Here is a 21,607-nt window from a genome sequence, read left to right as displayed (position 1 = left end):
TACGTGACAAGGACTGTGGTAGACCGTGGGTTAGAACCACTTTGTCTGCAACAAACAGCCAAACCAGAATCAAATTGCTATAAGGACACTTGTTATTTCCTACAACCAGAGCTCAGAGAGGATACGGAGCAGGCACAGGGCCTCCAGGGCCAGAGAGAGACGTCCACAGACGTAGTTTGTTCTATTCCTCTACTTGGCCAGGCTCGCTGTCAGCTGCATCGCCAGTCTTGTGGAGGGGCGCTGCGAAACAGAACAAAACCAAGGCCTCGAGACAAGGAAAGGACCAGGGATACCACGCTCGCTCTGTCAGAGCTCTGCTGAGTTCAGAAACAGAGGCCTGTCAGATGGTGGGAATCACGATGTCTATGAAGAAAAAATACCTGTGTGGACACAGGAAGAGCTAGATGGTGACACTACATTAATGTCTTTAAATCCTTCTTGGAACTAGAAAGGACATATAACACTACCCAAATAAAACATCAAATCATAATACAGTTTATCATTTAGGAAGAATGAAGGCTGGAAACAGGAAGAGTCGGAGCTCATTGGCAAACCATCCAGAGAAAATTTTATGGGAGCCATGAACTGGAGGAAGACATGTAGATAACATATGTGTGTAGATAACATTGGAAGATCTAGCACCATTCCTGTCCTGCCTTTCCTTGAAGCTTTGAATCTGCCGGTTGTTCAGAACTATCCAATGAGGATGGATGCTGACTCTTTCTTGTACATCTGGATCTGCTTTTGTTCCAGAGGCATTATATGCTCGAATAGTTCCTGGTATCTTTGACTCCAGGCTCCTTGGCCATCTATTCCTATGTTCGTTGTGTATAATCAAGACTCCAGTAGCCTCTCTAGCGCTACCCACTGGCTTCCCCTTCAGCAACCACCCACTAACTAACTACTTGGGTTAACACGTGGTTCTAAGTACACTGGCTCCCTCCCCAGCTTTTGCCTGGGGCCATGCTGGCCTGCACCTCTATCTCTGCACCTGGCAAGTAGGGCATCGCCTTACCCACCCACATCGTGGGGTTACTGGGAGAGCTAGTGAGTTACATCCAGGCAAAACATCTAGAAAAGTGTCTGGAACATAAATGCTCACTACGAATTAGCTGTTCTCAATGTATATAATTATTTTTATTTTTATTTTTATGTTCCTATCAGTCTCAAGAGCTTGAGTTTGATTGAGGAGATAATTATGAATATTTCAACTAGGTAATTTATATAATAAAAGTGATGGTTTAGGTGTTGAATAGATCGGTAGGTGGCGGACTAGAGAGAGAGAGCGAGAGAGAGATACTGTGATATTTCAGGCTCATCCAAAAAAAGACTTCAGATTTGGTCTAGAAAACTGTGCAAAGCATTAAAAAAAACAACACAAGATTTTAAAACCTTTTTTGATATAACTGGTGCATTTAGGGAGAAGGTGTGAGCTTGCGTACCTGGAAGGATTGACAGAGGGCACTTTTTTATCCTATTGTTCTTTGAAAAGTCTAACTACATTTTGTATGATCAGGTTTTGCAAAGAGGCTGTTGTGCATTTATCGACTTTACATGAAATCTTCTCTTTAATATGCAATCAAAATAAGTTCCCTTTGATGCCTGTATCTTTAGACTACAGTGGGAGTTTAATTTTTAGGAAAGAACCAAGTTTGGATGTTTTAAGAAGCTGAAATCGTATCACATAACATTGTCCTCCTCGTAAAATCACAAGTGTGTTGAATTTAAGCAAATGCAATTAGGCCTAGAAATCAAATTAAAATATGGAAGACACTTTTTCTGCCCTAAGATGTTTCCCTCTATGCAAATCAGACGGCAAACATGTGTAATTTATGAGTTTGCTGATTAAATCACCCGTCAGCAACCACCTTTCCAGGGTACTGCCTCTCCCCCAAAACCACACAACCACCACAAGGGACACAACACTCACGCAAGCAAAATTTTTCATAAAGGACTTTAATAAAATGGAATTAAATAAAATTTGAGAATTGGTATAATGATGATCAGAGTCACTGAATGTGACAGCCTTTGGGAAAACTTCCTAATTGACATTCACAATCCTATAAGTCAGACTATCCAAAATGGATTAGCAATTCGGTCTTTGTTGTGTTTGGACACCAACTAATCCATTATACTTGTGCTTCTGTAACTGGCTAGACATGGCCACTGTGGTAGAAAGAAGTTTCCTAATGTGTCTTTGGTTTTCTTTATTTCTTAGCTTTACACATAATTAGAGAAAAAGGCACCAGATTTGGTGAGATAATCCAGAGAGAGAGAGGCAAAGCCATGTGTACTGGATGCCCCTAAAATGGCACCCTCCTGTTCTTGAGTTTCTGTACACTGAACAGTTCCCCCTCTGTTTTCCTCCTGCTGGTGTGAGGGAATTTGTCAGATATGGGATGTCCAGCTACTAAGCGTTCTGTATTCATATGTGATCTGGGCTCAGAGAATTAACTCCACCTCTCATGTATTCCCACTTAAATCATGAAAGGAACATGGCAAGAGAGAAGCACACCTCCAACCTCAGACATCTGAGCACAGTCTTGTGCAGCCAAGACCAGATGGAGGGAAAGCCCAACAAATCTTTAAGCCACACGAGAAAGAAAATCCAACACGACAGTGGATGGAGGGGACTCTTGGGAGAACCCATCAATGTTCCCAAGCTATCCTATCCTGCTGGGACCACATATTGGAGCCCAGAAAATTTTCTGGATTTCTTAGGGTTCGTATAATTTGTCGTGATGGAAGTTCAGTCATTTCAAAACATGTACATATATCAAGCACCACATTGTATACCTTGAATATATACAATTTTTATTTGTCAATCATGCCTTCATAAAGCTGAGGGAAAGAAGTCATACATGTTTATTGTGGAGGTTTTGAAAATAATTAACTATCAGCTGGCCTCTGTGGAAAAAAATTATTAATCTTCACTTTCTCCTTCCTGTTATTTGCATGTATGTGCATATTTTTGCTTGTGAAGTTTTTTTTAAAGATTTTATTTATTTATTCCTGAGACACAGAGAGAGAGGCAGAGACATAGGCAGAGGGAGAAGCAGGCTCCCTGTAGGGAGCCTGAACAGGACTCAATCCTAGGACCCCAGGTTCACGACCTGAGCCAAAGGCAGAAGCTCAACCACTGAGCCACCCAGGTTCCCCACATGTAAAGTTTTAACCATGTTTTAAAAAGATTTTATTTATTTATTCATGATAGACACAGAGAGAGAGACAGAGAGAGAGAGAGGCAGAGACACACGCAGAGGGAGAAGCAGGCTCCATGCAGGGAGCCTGACGTGGGACTCGATCCAGGGTCTCCAGGATCAGGCCCTGGACTAAAGGCCGCGCCAAACCGTTGAGCCACCTGGGCTCCCTTTAACCATGTTTTTTAACTCAATATTGCTTACATCATGATCATTTTATGATTACAAAATTTACTTCAAAATATGATTTTTATGACAGCATAAATGGCTATACCATCATATATTTAACCCTTTCTTTATTGTTGGATATTTATATTGTTTCTAATTTCCCTTTATTGTTATTGCAATTCATGTTTTTGTATATAAATCTAGCTCATATTTGATTATTTCCCTAGAATGTTTTCCAAGAGGTAGAAATTGCCAGAGAAAGTGTGTACTGTGAAGGTGATTGAAAATACATTTCAAATCTCCCTTTAGAGGATTTAGATTCATTTACATTTTTTGATGATCTTGATGTGTATCTTTTAAAACTCTTTGCCAATTGGGGAATCCAAAACGACAGGGTTTTTAAAATATATGAATATTCACTTACTTGATTATTCATAATATTGAACATCTTTTACATTGTCTTGGGACATTTGTTTAGCTAGTATGGTGATATTGTGTGCCCATTTCTCCATTGTAGAAAAGGGATAAGAGAGAACAGAGGTTCTCTCCTGCTTCAATATTCATCTCTGATCTTTCCCAGACCTCACACCCTGTATTTAAACTAGCATTGAACCATTATTAGCTCCTCTGCAAAAATATAAACAGAATCTGCCATTTCTTCCATGCATGCTGGTCAAAAAGATGGCCACCCTCATCTTTTGTTTGCACCAACTCAACGACCTCCTATTTTTTTATCATGCATTCCCCATAGAGTAACCAGAGTGGCCTTTGAAAAATGAATCTGAAATATTATTTTCCTACTTAAAACCTGAAATGACCTCTTCATTGCTCCCCATCTTTGTCTTCATCCAATATGACCACTGGTCTTCTTTCTGAGTCTCTTGAACATGCCAAATTCCATTCACTTACAATTTGCCCAGAAAGTTCTTCCCCAGGTCTTCTTGTGGGGCCTCTTTGGAGAGGCCTTTGACCATCTGGCCAAAACCGCTTTTCCCCAGCCTACTCTGGGTACCTCTGTATTCTATTAGCCTGTTTTCTTTAAGGAACATTTTGGGTTCTAAAATTGTATATGTAAATGAATGTTGACAAGGGTGCACCATTATTCCAGGGCGCCAAGAATACCCAGTGCAGAAAGGAAAGCCTTGTCAATAAATGGTGTTGGGAAGACCAGGCAGCAGCAAGCAAAAGAATGAAACAGGATCCTTACCTTACATCATACACAAAAATCAACTCGAAATGGATTAGAGACTTAAATGCAAGACCTGAAACAGTAAAATTCTTAGAAGAAAACATAGGGGAAAAGCTTCTTGACATTGGCTTTGGCAATGATTTTTTGGATATGACATCAAAAGCACATACAACAAACGCAAAAATAGGCAAGTGGGACTATATTAAACTACAAAAGATTCTGCACAGAAAAAAAAATCAGCAAAATGAAAAGACAACCTTCAGGATAAGAGAAAGTATTTGCAAACTATGCAAAAATAAATCAGAGCAAAACTCTGATAGTTAATATTCAAGATATATGGAGAACTCTTAAGACTTAACAGCAAAAATAAAATAAAATAAAAATAAAATAACCAATTGAAAAATGGCCCAAGGACCTGAACAGACACTTTTCCAAAGAAGACATATAAACTGGCCAACAATTATATGAAAAGGTGCCCAACATAACTCATCCTCAGGGAAATGTAAATCAAAATAATCTCAATTAAGAGGTAACACTTCATATCCTTTAAGATAACTATTATCAATGCCCAAAAGATAACAAGCATTAGCGAGGATATGGGAAAAAGGGAGTCCTTGGGCACCGTTGATAGGAAAGTGAACTGTGCGGCCACTGTGGAAAACAGTATGGAAGCTCTTCCGAAAACTAGACCTACCATGGGATCCAGCAATCCCCCTTCTGGGTGTATAGCCAAAACATTGAAATCAGAATCTCAAAGATATAGGTTCACCTTCAGCATTGTTCATTGTCCATTGATGGACAAATGGATGAAGAAAATGTGGAGTATTCGTACAATGGAATATTACTACTCAGGCTTCATAAAGAAGGAAATCCTGCCATTTGTAACAACATGGGGGTGACCTTGAGGTATCATGCTGAGTGAAAAAAGCCAGACACAGAAGGACAAACACTGCTTGATCTCACTTACATGAGAAATTGAAAATAGCCAAACTCCTAGACGCTGAGAGTAGAATGGTGGCTGCGGGGCTGCAGAGAGGACACGGGGAGGTGTTAGAGGATGTGGATTCTCAGTTACTAAGATGAAACATTTTAGAGATTCACTGTATGGCATAGCACTCACAGTTAATAATAAATATTATACTACAGGGACTCCTGGGTGACTCAATGGTTGAGCGTCTGCCTTCGGCTCAGGACGTGATCCTGGAGTCCCAGGATCGAGTCCGGCATCAGTCTCCCTGCATGGAGCTTGCTTCTCCCTCTTCTCCTGTCTCTGCCTCTCTCTGTGTGTCTCTCACAAATAAATAAATAAAATCTTCAAAAATTAAATAAGTAAATACTGCATTACATAATAATTTTCCGAGGTCGATCCTATGTTAAGTGCTCTGACTTGAACAAATATCTCTAAGGCTTACAGCACAGGGATTGGCACATATTAAGTGCTCAGTAAACAGCATCTATTAGTACACTGTGAAACATTATTTATCTATCATCGCAGAGAGGTTGAAAATCTTGCTTTTTGTCGTTTTATCTTTCCTGTCCCCTGTCTTTTTCATCTCCTACAATGTGGTCCCTCTTATTAAAACAAGGAAAAATTGGGGCAGCCCAGATGGCTTAACATTTAGCACCGCCTTTGGCTCAGGGTCTGATCCCGGAGACCCGGGATCGAGTCCCATGTCAGGCTCCCTGCATGGAGCCTGCTTCTCTCTCTGCCTGTGTCTCTGCTTCTCTCTCTCTCTCTCTCTCTCTCTCTCTGTCTGTCTCTCATGAATAAATAAACAAAATCTTAAAAAAATAAAAAATAAAATAAGGAAAAATAATTCTGGTAAAAATAGTATCTCCTGGTGTATTTAAATATAGAGCTTTTAGGGCAAACAATACTTTCTGCAACCAGGAACCCTCATCTCTAATTGGAGTGAAATTTGTGAGTTGAAAGTGGCCTTTAATGGCTTTGCCTGAGGCATTGGTTTTGGACTGAACAAATGGCCACATGGCTTAATGCACCTGTGACAGACACACTGAGAACTTGGTCCTACCATGGAGATGGGTTTCATGGACTTTTATTTCACGGCTTACATAGGAGATCTAATTTTACCATCAACTCCTCTTGGTATCTTGGAATAGCTTTATGTTAAACATATATTCACATAATGCAAATGATACGTTAGGGTGTGTTTGAATTCTTAATAAAGAAAGGCTGCAAATAAAATTTAGAGCAAAAGGAATTACATTAACAATAAGCAGTGCTTCATTAACAGCAGGGCTTTTTGTTTGTTTTGTAAAATGTAATAGACAAGCATATAACTCCTTTTTTATGGCTTTGCCTTTTTGGTGGTGGTACCCTGAACATGTATATGTATTAATACCGTGAAGTACTCTGGGCAGCTTTTATACTCCTGAGAAGGCTAACGCTGCACACAGACTGGTGGATGGGAGGGATGTGACAAGAAGCGGAGTGTATAATCAGTGATTTTAAAGAAGACAGTAGGACATTCATGAGAGAAAAGCAAAAGGACCTGCAATTAGGTGGCTAGTTTCATGGAAGAAAGTGCTGCAGGAGCTCAACTTAACCTTCTGTGGTTATCAAAATTTATTTCCTGTTTAGACAGAAAGCACATATGCACCTATAGCAATCACCTGGACACAAATGCTCCCTTCACAGATACTAGGCGATGGTCTATTTCTTTTATCCTGCAAAATAGCAATGGCTTCAAGCAAAAGGGAACTGATTTTTTGGTGAGTTTTCAGATAAAAGATAGAACTGAGCTAGCCTTAAGGGGGAAAAAAAGTCTTCTATGTAGTGACTTGGATTTTACAGTGTAAGCTACTTAGGTTTTTCAAGATTTTCAAAAGAGCAAAAGACAAAAACCCAGTGATTTTTTTTTTCAAGGCCACATGAAAAAGTGTGGTGTCAGGAAACTTTATCCAATACTTGGAAACAAAGCCAAAGGATGACTGAATGTCCTTTCAGTGTCCTGCCGGAGCCGGGTTTCATAAGTCCTTCCCTCAAAGGTTATTTATTATCTAGCTAACACACCTAAGTTTGACTTTGCTAGTACTTGATTTAGAACCCACACACTGTGAAGTCACATGCTCACTTGTATATTACTGTCTGGTAGAAAGATAATTCCAAAGACTACTTTTTTTTTTTTTTTACATTATCTTGTGGGACACCATACAGTTTTATATCTATTAGCAAATTCATTTCAGTATTCCTTGGACCAACTCCATCAGCCTTCACTCCTTCAATTGTCCTTTGAACCACTTTTACCATCCTATGGGTTGGTTCCTCATTAATTGAGTTGAATAACACATTTGGTGCATGTTCATTTATATTTGTGTGAGAGTCAGGAACATTGTTACTTGACAGTGGGGACGTGATGCATCACAGTTTTAGGACTGCAATGCTGAGCAGAGCCTGGCAGTCACAGGTCACAAATCTCCAGCCAAGGGCTCTCAACACAGTGCCCAACACCGATACGGGTAATCTTATGGAGGCAGAACCAAGCTCACTGCACAAACTGGGGCTTGCAATGAGAAACTGGTGAGCCTAACTGAGAGGAAGATGGCAACGTCTCAGATGGATAGGGGGTAGCTAAAATATCTAGGGACAGAATCAGAATTCAGAAAGACCATGGGAAACTGGAACACTGGGTTGAAATAAACCACATGTAACATAAAAAAACAAACAACTATATTTGATGGCTTAGTACGAATTACAAAATATTGGAATCCCTTGACTCTGTAGCCCCACATATGTAAATCTATCCTGAGTTAATAAAAATATGGAAAGAGATTTTTGCACAAAAATGTTAATTGCAATGTTGTTACAAATGATGAAAAATTGGAAGCAATCAAAATGTCAACAATATGGGAATGATTAAGTAAAGTGTACTGCATTTACTTCATGGGGGTTTTTTTCCTAGTAAAGTAAAAGAACACTTATTGTGAAATACAGCATATAATGGAAAAGGTGCACACTGCATAATGTACAGCTTATTGAATTATCATAAAGTGAACAGCCAGATGACCACCACCTACACCTAAAACAAAGCACTACCTACACCACATTAGCTCTCTCCATGTGTTCCCTTCAAACCAAAAACCTTTAAACCCCTAAACTTATCATTATCTGGATTTTAAAATAACCACTAAAATCTTTTTGCTATAGCCTAAGCATGTATTCCTCAGCCCTATAGATTTGCTTGGTCTTTTGAAATCTATATAAATGGAATTTTTGTATTTGACTTCTTCTTGCTCAACATGATTTTTTCCTTTTTGAAAAAACCAGGTAGTGATATATATGACACAAAACTAACCCATTTAAAGTGTACAATTCAGTGGTTTTTAGGATCATTCCAGAGTTGTGCACCATCACCACTGTCTCATTCTAGAACATTTTTACTACTCTCAGAAGAAACCCTGTACCCACTGGCATCACTCCCCATTCTCTCCTCCCCCAGCTCCTGGCAATTACCGATCAATTTTCTGTCCCTGTGAATTTGCCTTTTCTGGTTATTTCATATAAGTGGAATCATACAATGTGTGGATTTTCCATCCAGCTTCTTTCACGTAACATATGGTTTTCTTTCTTATTTTCTTTCTTTTCTTTTCTTTTTTCTTTCTTTTCTTTTTTTCTTTCCTTTTCTTTCTTTCTTTCTTTCTTTCTTTTTCTTTCTTTCTTTCTTCTTTCTTTCTTTCTTTCTTTCTTTCTTTCTTTCTTTCTTTCTTTCTTTCTTTCTTTCTTTCTTTTTAGATTTTACTTACTTATTCATGAGAGACGCAGAGGGAGAAGCAGGCCCCATGCAGGGAGCCTGATGGGGGACTCGATCCCGGGACCCCAGGATCATGCCCTGGACCGAAGGCAGGAGCTAAACATACGGTTTTCAAAGTCATCCATGCAGTAGCAATAACCTCATTTCTTTTTATGAGGGAGTAAAATTTCAATGTAAGGATGAACCACATTTTACTTATCCATTCATGAGGTGATGGGTGTTTGGGTTGCTTCCACTCTTTGACTATTAAAAATAATCCTGCCGTGGATATTTGCATGTAAAGATTTATATATATATATATATATATATATATATATATATATATAGTTACATTATATATATAAATATATATATGGTTACATTATTATATATATAAATATATATATAAATATATATATTTATAGTTACATATAGTATATATGTATATATATATAACTATATATGTATAGTATATAGTTACATTTCTCTTAGGTGTAAACCAAAGTGTGTCTTGCTGGATCATATGGTAGCACTATGCTTAACCATTTGAGGACTGCCAAACTGTTTTTCAAAACAACTGCACCATTTTATAGCCCCAGCAGCAATGTGTGATGGTTTTAATTTCTCCACATCCTTGCCAACACCTGTTATTGTCCATCACTTTGATTATAACCATCCTAGTGAATGCGGAGCAGTAGCTCATTGTAGTCATTGGTTTGCAGTTCCTGGATGGCTAATAATGTTGAGCATCTTTTCATGTACTTGTTGGCCATTTGTATGTCTTCTCTGGAGAAATGTCTATTTGAATTCTTTGTCCATTTTTTATTGAGTTGTTTGTCTTTTTATCGTTGAGTTGTAAGAGATACTTATATATTTTGGATACTAGTCCCTAATCAGATATAAGGTTTGCAAATACTTTTCTCTCTCCAATGGGTTGTCTTTTAATTTTGTTGATAACATCCTTTGAAACACAAGTGTTTTGGCAATAGTTTTACCAACTAAGTATAAATCTCTGAACATTGTAGCTTAGTTTGGCCTTTTGAAATTTATACAAATGGAAGGTTTGTATTTGGCTTCTTCCACTTAGCAGTATGATTTTTTTCTTTTTTCCTTTTTTATTAATTGAAACAATTCACATACCATATAATTCATCCTTGTAAAATGCACAATTCAGTTAAAAAAAAAAGTCCAACAGAAGTGCAATTTAACTTTTTTTCCTTTCTTGCTCATGTTTTGGTATCTTATCTAAGGAACACTTTTTCTAGGCCAGAGTCATGAAGATTTACACCTATGTTTTCTTCTAAGATTTTTGTAGTTTTATCTCTTACATTTTTTTAATCTATTTGGGTTAATTTTTGTATATGATGTGAGATAGGGATCCAACTTATGTACTTGCATGTTATCTTAGAACCATTTGTTGAAATTTTCCTCATTGGACTGTCTTGGCATCCTTGTCAAAAATCAGTTTATCATCTGTAAGGGTATATTTTTGGATTTTCAATTCTACTTCATTGATTTATATGTTTATCCTTATGCTAATAGCACACAGTCTTGTTTATAACTTTGTAGTAAGTTTTGAAATACGGAACTGTATTTATTTCAAGATTGTTCTGCCTATTCTTTTTTTTTTAAGATTTTATTTATTTATTCATAGAGATGCAGAGAGAGAGAGAGGTAGAGACACAGGCAGAGGGAGAAGCAGGCTCCATGCAGCGAGCCTGACGTGGGACTCGATTCAGGGTCTCCAGGATCACGCCCTGGGCTGCAGGCGGGGCTAAACCGCTGCGCCACCGGGGCTGCCCTGTTCTGACTATTCTTTTTTTTTTTTTTTTTTAAGATTTTATTTATTTATTCATTAGAGATACACAGATAGAGGCAGAGACATAGGCAGAGGGGGAAGCACGCTCCCTGCAGGGAGCCCGATGTGGGACTCGATCCTGAGACTCTGTAATCACGCCCTGAGCGGAAGGCGGAGGCTCAACTGCTGAGCCACCCAGGCATCCCTGTTCTGGCTATTCTGAATCCCTTGAATTTCCATGTGATTTTTAGCATCTACCTGTCAATTTTTTTTTTTTTTTTTAAGAAAGGCAGGTGTATAGGGATTGCATTGTATCTGTAGATCAATTTGGGACATGTTACCATCTGAACAATATTAACTCTTCAGATCCATGAACATGAGGTAGATTTCCATTTACTTAAGTCTTCTTTAATTTCTTTCAATGGTGTTTTATAGTTTTTGGAGTTCAAGTAATACACTTTTTAAAAAATTCATTCTAAATTATTTTATTCTTTGTGATGCTATTCTAGATGGGACTGTTTTACCTTTAATTTATGAATTATTTATTGTTGGTATATAGAAAGACATTTGATTTTTATTTTTTTTTATTTTTTTATTTTTTGTTTTTTTTTTTGACATTTGATTTTTATATACTGATTGTATCCTAAGCCTGTTGAATGGTATTTATTAGCTCTAGTATATACTTTGATTCTTAGGATTTTCTATAAAAAAGATCATGTCATTTGCAAATAGAGGTATTCTTACCTCCATTACAATCTATAGGTGTTCTCCTTCTCCTTGCCCAATGCCTTGGCTAGACCTCTGCCCAGTGTTGAATGGAAGTGATGAGAACAGGCATCTTTATTCTGTTTATGATCTTAATGGAAGCATATTAGCTTTTCACTGTAAGTATGTATTAGTTGTGCAATGTTATCTCAGTGTTGTTTTAATTTGCAATTCCCTGATGACACACTTTTTAAATATGTTTATTTGCCATATGTGTGTTTTCTTTGGTGAGGTGTCTGTTCATATCTTTTGCCCGTTTTTAAACTGACTGTTCTTTTTGTTGGGTTTTAGGAATCATTTTGTATTTTGGACACTAGTCCTTTATCAGATATGTGTTTTGCAAATGTTTTTCCCAGTTCATGACTTGTCTTTTCTTTTTCTCAGCAGTGTAATTACAGTTTTAATTTGAGCGAAGTCCAGTGTATCTTTTTTTCTTTCATAGATAGTGCTTTTTTGTCTCCTAGTTTTTAAAAATGTATTTCAAAGAAAAGATTTAATGTAGTTACTAAGTCCAATATATGGGCTTCCTCAAGAACCATTTCTATTGACTGTTTTCTTTTCCCTCTGTATGGGTCATACTCTTTCACTTCTTTGCACAACTCATTTTTTGTTACTGAAAACTAGACTTTTTTTGGTTAATATAATGTGGCAGCTCTTGAAACCAGATTCTCCCCTTCTGTAGTATTTAATATTCTCGCTGTTTATCATTGTGTTGCCATTGTTGTGTGTTTAAATCTCTTTCCTGAACTAATTATGTAAAGTCTGTGTGCTTTGTCAGGTGACCATTGAAGTTTTTGCTTGGTTAGTTTAGTATTCAGCTAGTGATTGTACTCAGATTTCCTTAAATTTCCTGAGTTAGTAAGTCTCCCTAACTTTGCTGAGAGCTTGTGTTTATGTTAAGGCCATCACACAGCTGGCAAGTCCGCCTTAGCCTTTTCTCCCTATCTGCCTAGAGCCTCAATGTCAGTCAGATGTGAGAGCTGAAAACCTTCTTATGTCATTTCTGAGCAGGTGTAACCCCCGGGAGGCCTGTGCACAGCCCTACACGTAAGAGTGGCTTTCCAGATTCCCAGCAACATGACACACCTCTTCAAAGCATCCTATGAAAATCCCTCACTCTCTAGTTTTTCCTTTCAAATTTTTGGCCTGCTTGTTGCTTGCTTCAGTGTTTGTTGCCACCTCGGGCAATAACAATGTTAAACAATTGTTGCTTTTCTTTCTTTCTTCTTTCTTTCTTTCTTTCTTTCTTTCTTTCTTTCTTTCTTTCTCTTTCTTCTTTCCTTCTTTTTTTCTCTTTTTCTTTATTTCTTTCTTTTGTACAATTCTTGCTTTAAAAAAAAAGATAAATGCCACTGGGCACAAGGTTATTAGCACTGGGTGACCTCAGAGCCAAGTTTGAATGAAGACAAGCTTTGTGTGTGCTATTTTCCAGATGGGCCAAATAGTAATAATTCTCTGAGAATGGTGTTTTGAAAGAGATTGAACCCTGTCTGGCCCTTTCAGTGCCTCACTAGGCTGCTGGTTTCTGTCTGATTGTGGGCAGTTGGCTTTCAAGGGTACCATAGAGTTTAGGAGAAGGTCATAGTAACAGGGCAAATTAAAACGTCACAAAGCTCACTATTTTTAACCACAATTCCATCATTTTTTTCTTTTTCTGTTTCTATTCAAATTCTAGTTAGTTAACATATAGTGTAACATCCACCATTTTTCTTGAATAAACAGTCTACAGTGAGCCTTTGGTTCACTGCTAGAGTTTTGAAGAAGTAGATTTTGTCATTTTTTCAAAGTTATCATTGCGGCTTTTATGGCAAGGATTTTCAGAGGTCTTTACTTCACCATTGCCACTCATGTCTTAAAATTATAATTCCAGGAGTTGTTCATGTTTTTGATTGGTTTCAATCTTAATATTCTTGCTCAGTGAATCATCTCCTCTATCCAGGACATAATTTTCTATCATGCAACAAAGCACTTGGTCATACAGAAAAGTTCTACCTGTCTGGTCGATCAATGAATCAATGCTGACAATGAAAGAGATGCCAGATACCTTCTCTAGGTAACTTCCACATCTATAATCATAATAAAGTTAACAATGTTTTATAGCTACTAAAATAGACCAAACAATATCAGGTTCATATTGCTTTATCATTAAGAAATAATGGTACACATTACTGAGAACCTGTCTGACCACAGGATGATTTGAAGACCTCCTAATTTTGTGTTTTTCTTCCCCCAAATTATGGGTTTGTTAAGGAAAAACTTGGTTTTTCCACCTATGTTTCTTTCCCACGTTTCCTTTAACTTTACATAGATACCTCACTTCTGACATTTCTGGTCACCACATGTCTGCAGGTTTTGGCTCACACCAAGCAATTATCTGCAATATAAGCTGGGTGTCCTACAATGTAGCTCAATTCTGATACTGTCTACCCAGAGAAAGCATCAGATCCCATAAGTTCAGGGCTCAGTCCCCAAGATTGCCCTCCCCAGTCCAGGTGCCAGCCATGAGTCCACATTGTCACCTGTGTCTCTGAGGAACCAGCCATAGATCAGAGGTTCCAACAAGCCCCGCCATTTGATTAATTTGCTGGGGTGGCCCAGAACTCAAGGAAACACTGAATTACATACTAGTTTATTAAAGGATGTGATAAATGATACAGATGAACATCAGATGGAAGAGATGCATAGGGCAAGGGAAGGGTATATTGTGCTTCGGGGATTTTTCTGAAGGCTTGATGATAGATTTCTTTTTTTTTTAAAGATTTTATTTATTTATTCATGAGAGACACAGAGAGAAAGGCAGAGACATAGGCAGAGGGAGAAGTAGACTCCTCCCAGGGAGCCTGATGTGGGACTTGGGACACAGTCCCTGGATCACGACCTGAGCCAAAGGCAGACACTCACCCACTGAGCCTTCCAGGAATCTCTTGTTGATAGATTTCTATGTAGGCATGATCAATCATGAGCTCCATTTTCAGCTCCTCTCCCTTCTAAAGACAATGGAGAGTGGAGCTGAACATTCCAAGTTTCTGATCATGGGTCTTTCCCATGACCAGTCCCTATCCAGCCACCCAGAATCACCTCACTAGAATAAAAGATGTCCCTATCACCCAGGAAATTTCAAGGGTTTCAGGAGTGCCATATCAGGAGCTGGGGGCAGAAATCAATATGCATTTTCTATTATCTCACAAGATTATGTGAGTCTACATGTTTCCTATACAGTTTCTTTATAACTCCTATGTGTGAGGAATTATAATCATACCAACAAATGAATACCCACTGTAAGCTATAGGACTTTCCTCAGAAGAGGAATGATACGAATGGCAAGGGTAGCCTTCCCCAGTGCTCCTCAGTTTTTAATAATATGGACCCAGACATTTTCTTTTACCAGATTTCTGCAATGGGAGTTAAGTCACTAGGGAAACTGGTAGAGGATCTAGTTCAGGAAGATCTAGTTTTTTCTTGGATTCAGGACATTGGGTTATACACCTTAGTCTGCCTTTTACAAGTACATTTGAACCTTAATCTCCTCATTTGTAAAACAGGGTGAAGAAAACCCACCACATAGCTTGTGGTGAGGATTAATTGAGATGATACTTGTGAGAGAAGTGAAAGCTATTTCAACATGAAGGCTTATTCTGATGACCTAGAAAATATCCATGAATCTGGGTCCCAAGACAATGTTGCTGCCAGGAGGCATCTACTTCTGTCATGCCTGGTGCATACCTCACAAGGTTCACATTTAATTGGCCTTGGATGTATCCTGAGCATCTGGAGTTTTTGAAAAGCTCCCCAGGTGATCTATCATGCAGTTAGGGTAGCTTCATCCTGTTAAGAATAGTTAAAAGAGAAGAAGACTTCAAAAAATTATGGCTTTCAGATCTCTGTTTATCTCCATAGCTGCAATCGACAGCTTGGGTTTTGCTTCCAGAAAGCTTAAAAAAAGAAACAAAATCAGTGGATGTGTGAAAACAGTTCTTGAAATAACTCTTAGAGATGACTGAATCCACAGAAGGCAGAATAAGGATGAAAAGACCAGCATGATTCTTTCACTGTTCTGAATTTTTTTGTGCTGAAAACTAAGTGCTCACCTAACCTAGATATGGTGGGTTTTGTTCCCTTTTCACGCTATATTTCCTGCAGCAATTTCGTCCACTGTTGTAAAAGACTTCAGCAACAACAACTGTCCGAGAGTGTTTCAATAATGCAAAAGAGGGCTATGTCTGTGGCATTTGCTCAAGGCAGTGTCCTCCACACAGATGATCCAGCTGCCTGCAAACCCCCCAACAAATGAATCCAAGGTAACTCTTTGTTCTTCCCTCCTTTGACTCCCCCCGGCCCGTCTCAGCACTGTCCTGACCTAGCAGTGTCACTGTAGATCTGCTGAAGTGATTTGCAGATCCAGCAATTCTTCCTCATGTCTTCCTTTCTTCCCACTCAGAAAAAAAAAAAAATAGAGGCCATGCAGCTTGGGTTTACACCATTCAAAGACTGATTGACTGATTGATCAATCAGTTCCACTAGGGCAATGTCATTCTGAAAAATATCAGTATGCTTTGACACTTGTTGTCAGTAACTGCAAATGAAAAGGGGGAGCCTCTCTAACCTTGGATGTGAACTGCTGAGAACCACACATGAACCCGCCATTCCTAGTCAGCTGGGGAATCCAAACCAAAGACTGCCTGTCATCAAGGGCCTGAAATTTGTGAGACACACACAATTACAATCATGGTAAATGAGTGACCGTCTCAAGGAGGGAGCACTTGAAAGTGAGTCCATTCAATTCATAGATTTGTAAATATTACATCTTCACCTTCAGGTTTATCTTAGAAAATAAAATTCTCTTGAAATCTTTCTTACCTATTGTTAGCTTTATTCTTTTCTTTATCTATTGCTAGCCTTATTATTTTCTTTGTATTTCCTCATCATAGCTTTCTTAATTTCTTTAATTTAAAATTTCTACACTCTTTCTGTTGCCTTATTAACAATTCTATAATTATTTTGCTTTTTGTAAAAACTATTCAATTTGACCTCCCTATATTCTCTCCTTTATCCCCCGTCCCTTAAAGAAATAATACCTGGGAATATGACTGGAGTTGCATTAATTGATAGATTTTTAAAAATGGGAATTGATTAAAAATATTGACTTATTCCCACATAGGATTATGTTATGCCTTTCTATATCCATATCAAAATCTTTCTTTTTTCCCCCATTTTTTTCTTATGCCCTCCAGTAAAAGGCTACATTTTTCTCCTCTTAAATCTTGTAGGATTCTTAAATTCTATGAGGTTTTGTGTTTTACATATAATCTTTGACCATTTACATTTGTTGCTGTGAGCTGGGTCAGAGGATTCTGCAGTAAGAGCACTGAACTAGTCAAAGCCACAGCAGTGGTTCTTGAGAATGGTTTCCGAGGAGACTCTTGGGTTTTGTTGTTGTTGTTTTTTAAGTTTCTAACAAGTTCCCAGTGATGCTGATGTTGTGGGTCCCTTTACACTCTGAGAAGCTCTGGCTTGTTGCAGGAATACTCAGCCCTGGCTGCCCGTTAGAGTCACCCAGGATCTTGTAAAAATCCCAATGTCCTGGCCACACAAGGACACCAATCCTTCAGCAGCTCTGGGAGAAGGACCCAGGCAGTAAAAATCCCTTAAACTTTCCCAGTGGATTCCAATGTGTTGCTCAGGCTGAGAGCCAGGATCTGAAAATCTTAAAGCCTGAGTGGATTATCAAAAATGCATTTTCAGCTCCCTCTTGAATCAGAATCCTGGGACCTGGGGATTCCTTGTATTTTATTTTATTTTTTAAATTAAGATACAGGTGACATATGTTATATTAGTGTCAGGTGTACAGCATCATGATTCAATATTTGTGTATATTGCAAAATGATCAGCATGGTTAAGTCCAATTAACGTTCATCACTATACATAATTATAAAAAATTTCTTCTTGTGGTAAGAACTTTTAAGATCTGCTCTCTTAACAACTTTCAAATGAACAATACAGTATTATTAACTACAGTCACCATGCTGTGCGTTACATCCCCAGGACTCATTTATATTGTAACTGTAAGTTTGTACATTTTGATCCCCTTCACACATTTTACCCATCCCCATGTCCCCTGCCTCCAGGAAGCACCAATCTGTTCTTTGTATCTATGAATTCAGTTTTTGTTTGTTTTTTTGTAGATTTATATACATAAGTGAGATCATAGGATGTTTGTCTTTTTCTGTCTTATTTCAGAGCCCTCAAGTCCATCCATGTTGTGGCAAATGGTAAGATTTCCTTGTTTTTTTTTTTTTTTTTTTTTATGGCTGAATACTATTTCCACTGTGTGTGTGGGCATGCGTGTCTGTGTGTGTGTGTGTATGTGTGTGTGTGTGTGTGTGTGTGTGATCTCACATTTTCTTAATCGATTCATCTGTCAGTGGATACTTAGATTTTTCAGGTTGTAAAGCTTAACACCTGGTGACACAGGCCCAAGATGAAGGGGGACAATTCTTGTACTAAGTAGGCCTAGCCATTTCAGGGATAGCACACAAGTGAGGGAAAGCTGCCCAGAGCAATTACTATCCCTGACATCACCATGCCCTCCCCTGTGTTGGTCAAATGGCATAGGGCCTACAGATCACCAACTGTGCTTACATGATGCACCTGTTTCTTGAGAAAATACTGGGTCTGAAGCGAAGACTGAACACGTTTAAGAACAGAACGCGGAAATGACAGAAACATTCCAGGGCATAAACATACACACAACATGCCAATGTCAGGAAAGAAACATACTTTGGGGATTTTTTTTCCCCAGGAGGAACAGTAAAATCAAGATATCACATTTTGCTGTGAATTATTTATAAGATGAAAACATTCTTTTGCTTTTTTTTTTTTTTAGAGAATATGTCATTCATTACATAAAGATTTGTGACAATAGCTCCTCATGTCAATTGCTCTTCAATTGCTTCCTTTTTCTTTCTTTCTTTCTTTTTTTTAAAAGATCTTATGCATTTATTCATGAGAGACAGAGAGAGAGAGAGAGACAGAGACAGAGACAGAGACACAGGCAGAGGGAGAAGCAGACTCCATGCAGGAAGCCTGATGTGGGTCTCGATCCCAGGACTCTGGGATCACACCCTGGGCCGAAGGCAGGTGCCAAATTGCTGAGTCACCCAGGTGTCCCGATGGCTCCCTTTTTCAATATGTGACTTCATTTTATATCATTTTTCACATTTATTGTCAGATATAATACACACATGGCTGACCTAAATTGATTTGTTTTACTTGGTTTTAAATATTCATTTTTAAATAGAGTGAACTTAAGTGTTCTTTTTTTTTCTTACCTACTCTATGAGGTTTTGTCTTTTAAATAAAACTTTTAATCCATTTACGTTTGTTATTCCGATACTATTTTAAAAAGTTTGACTATGGATGTGTGTGTATTGGGTCTCACAATTACTCAGTTACACTCAGATTTGCAGCAAAAAAAATTAACATCTATAGTTCTTAATCTGGTCTTCATATGATTCCCCCACTCTTACTAAATAGCGGGGGCAGGTCAAGGATGTAATAACATTTTACTTATTTTCCTTTTGTTTTTCCCTTAAAAGTTCCATCCAGATTGGATGGAACATCCAGACATTCCCTCCCCAGTTCCCTGGATGACTGTGGGAATGAAGGTTGTATGACCTCATGGGCAGGACCATCCTTAGATTCTGGTGGTGGTTTCTGGAGACTAGCAGAGAGTACCTGAGGCCAGTGTGGGCCTTGGGTCAGCCCTTGTGCTAAAGAGAGCAACGTAGGCAACATAGGCTGTTGTAACACCTTGTCTTCACCGTGTTGGTGAGGGAGATCCCCTCACGAGGATTAAGGACCTGTCTGAGTACATGACCCCCAGCACTGGACAGAAGATTGTCATATGGTGGCCTGTCCACCACATAGCATGCTCACAGCCTGAAGGGACGACACCACATACCACCTGGCCCACCAGGGACTGTAGAAGGCAGGCTTTGTAGTATCAAGAGAATGAGGGGACCTCTGGTTCCTGGGGAGGCTGTGATTGATTTTTTGAGTAATTCCATGAACTCGCCGAGAAATGAAAGCCATGATTCAGGGGTGAACAGGAATGGTGCCTTGTCCCCACGACAGAAGGGAGCCCAATGCTCCCAAGCAGAGTGGGGAAGTGGGTTTGCAGTGGGGCCACTTTGCCCCAGATGTTCAAGTGACTCATGACACTGGACCCTCATCTTGGGCCCCACACCACTCTGGCTGGTGGTGTTCTTTCATAAAAGCCCTAAGCCTGTGGCTTCTTTGTCCCGTTTGCAGAATCCCCAAACCAGTCAACAAGAAAGTCCCTCTCACAGCGCATGTAGGTCTTGCACAACTCTGTGGCACTGACGATGCTCCCATGCCATGTTGGATGTGACTCCAAGTCAAATGACACTCATTTGCCTATGGAAATGAGGCATCTGTCTCACTTTTCTTGGATTCCTTCCTTCTGCGGCAATGATGTATGACCTGGCCCTCAAGGTCCCTTCCCCCAAGAATGACTCAAGGATGAGGTGGGTAGGAGTCTGATCTCTTTCCCCTTGGAAAAGAAAAGAAGATTTTGCAGGCAGGTGAGCACACCTAGTTCCCTCTCTCCATCTGTCCGAGAATGGTGATCTCCTGAATTATAAGGTCAGATCGGTTATGTTAATGAACTTAAAAATTTAGAAATTACTTTCTCTCAGGACCCATGCAAGCTGGCAAAACCTTTATCCCTACGCTGACCAAAATCCCTACGCTGACTGCTATCCCATCAGCACGATACTTACTTCTCCTTGTTCCCTTGTGAAAGTCCTGATCCTCTGCCAGAAAAGTGGGCAGTCACAAGGGAGGAAACATGCATGTTAGCCCATGTCAGTGTTATATATGCGGTATACTACATATGTGTAAGCAGAAAACCCAGAAGAATATATGCCAACTTGTTCATAGTGCTTGTATCTATAGAATAGAAGCAGAAGAGGATGCAGGAAAGTTCCTTTGAGCTTTATCTCATGGGATAGCACCCGAATATTTTCTAAGCAGTGCTTACATCTTCATGTTAAATAATTATTTAAAACAAATACTTGGAGGGCGCCTAGGTGGCTCAGTGGTTGAGCATCTGCCTTCGGCTGAGGTCATGATCCTGGGGTCCTGGGATTGAGTCCCACCCACATCAGGCTTGTCTCTACCTCTCTCTCTGTGTCTCTCGTGAGTAAATAACTAAAATCTTTTTTAAAAAAGTGCTGTAAGAAAGTAGTGCCAACCAAGAATTCTATAGACAACATGACACTTGGTTTAAGGTTTTATCTTGTTTTTTTTTTTTTTTTGTTTTGTTTTGTTTTGTTTATTTGTTTGGAACGCCTCATTCCTTCATTTACGACCATTGTTTCAGGATTGCTCCAACCATGGTTTACCCTCAGCCTGGCTTTGGGTTTGTGACATTTATTTTTATTTGTCTTCTCCAGTATGTACTTGCTTTCTATTCTTTAACTGTTTTAAATGACTGTTTGCCTTAATTCTGCAGGTGATTGGAGTGCAATCTTGTTTGAGCATCCAACTCAGGCAAATTCAACTATGAGACTGGAGAGAGAGACAGAGAGTGAGAGTGAGAGCGAGAGAGAAGCTTTTTATCTCCTCCTTTGCCCTTCCCAAGGACTTTTCCTCAAATGCCAGAAGGGGGGAAAAAAAAGCCATCACTTTAAAGATGCAGAACAATGATGGGAAA

Source organism: Vulpes vulpes, chromosome 14, assembly GCF_048418805.1.
Source record: "Vulpes vulpes isolate BD-2025 chromosome 14, VulVul3, whole genome shotgun sequence".
Lineage (NCBI taxonomy): Eukaryota > Metazoa > Chordata > Mammalia > Carnivora > Canidae > Vulpes > Vulpes vulpes.
Note: the sequence above shows the minus strand (reverse complement) of the source record.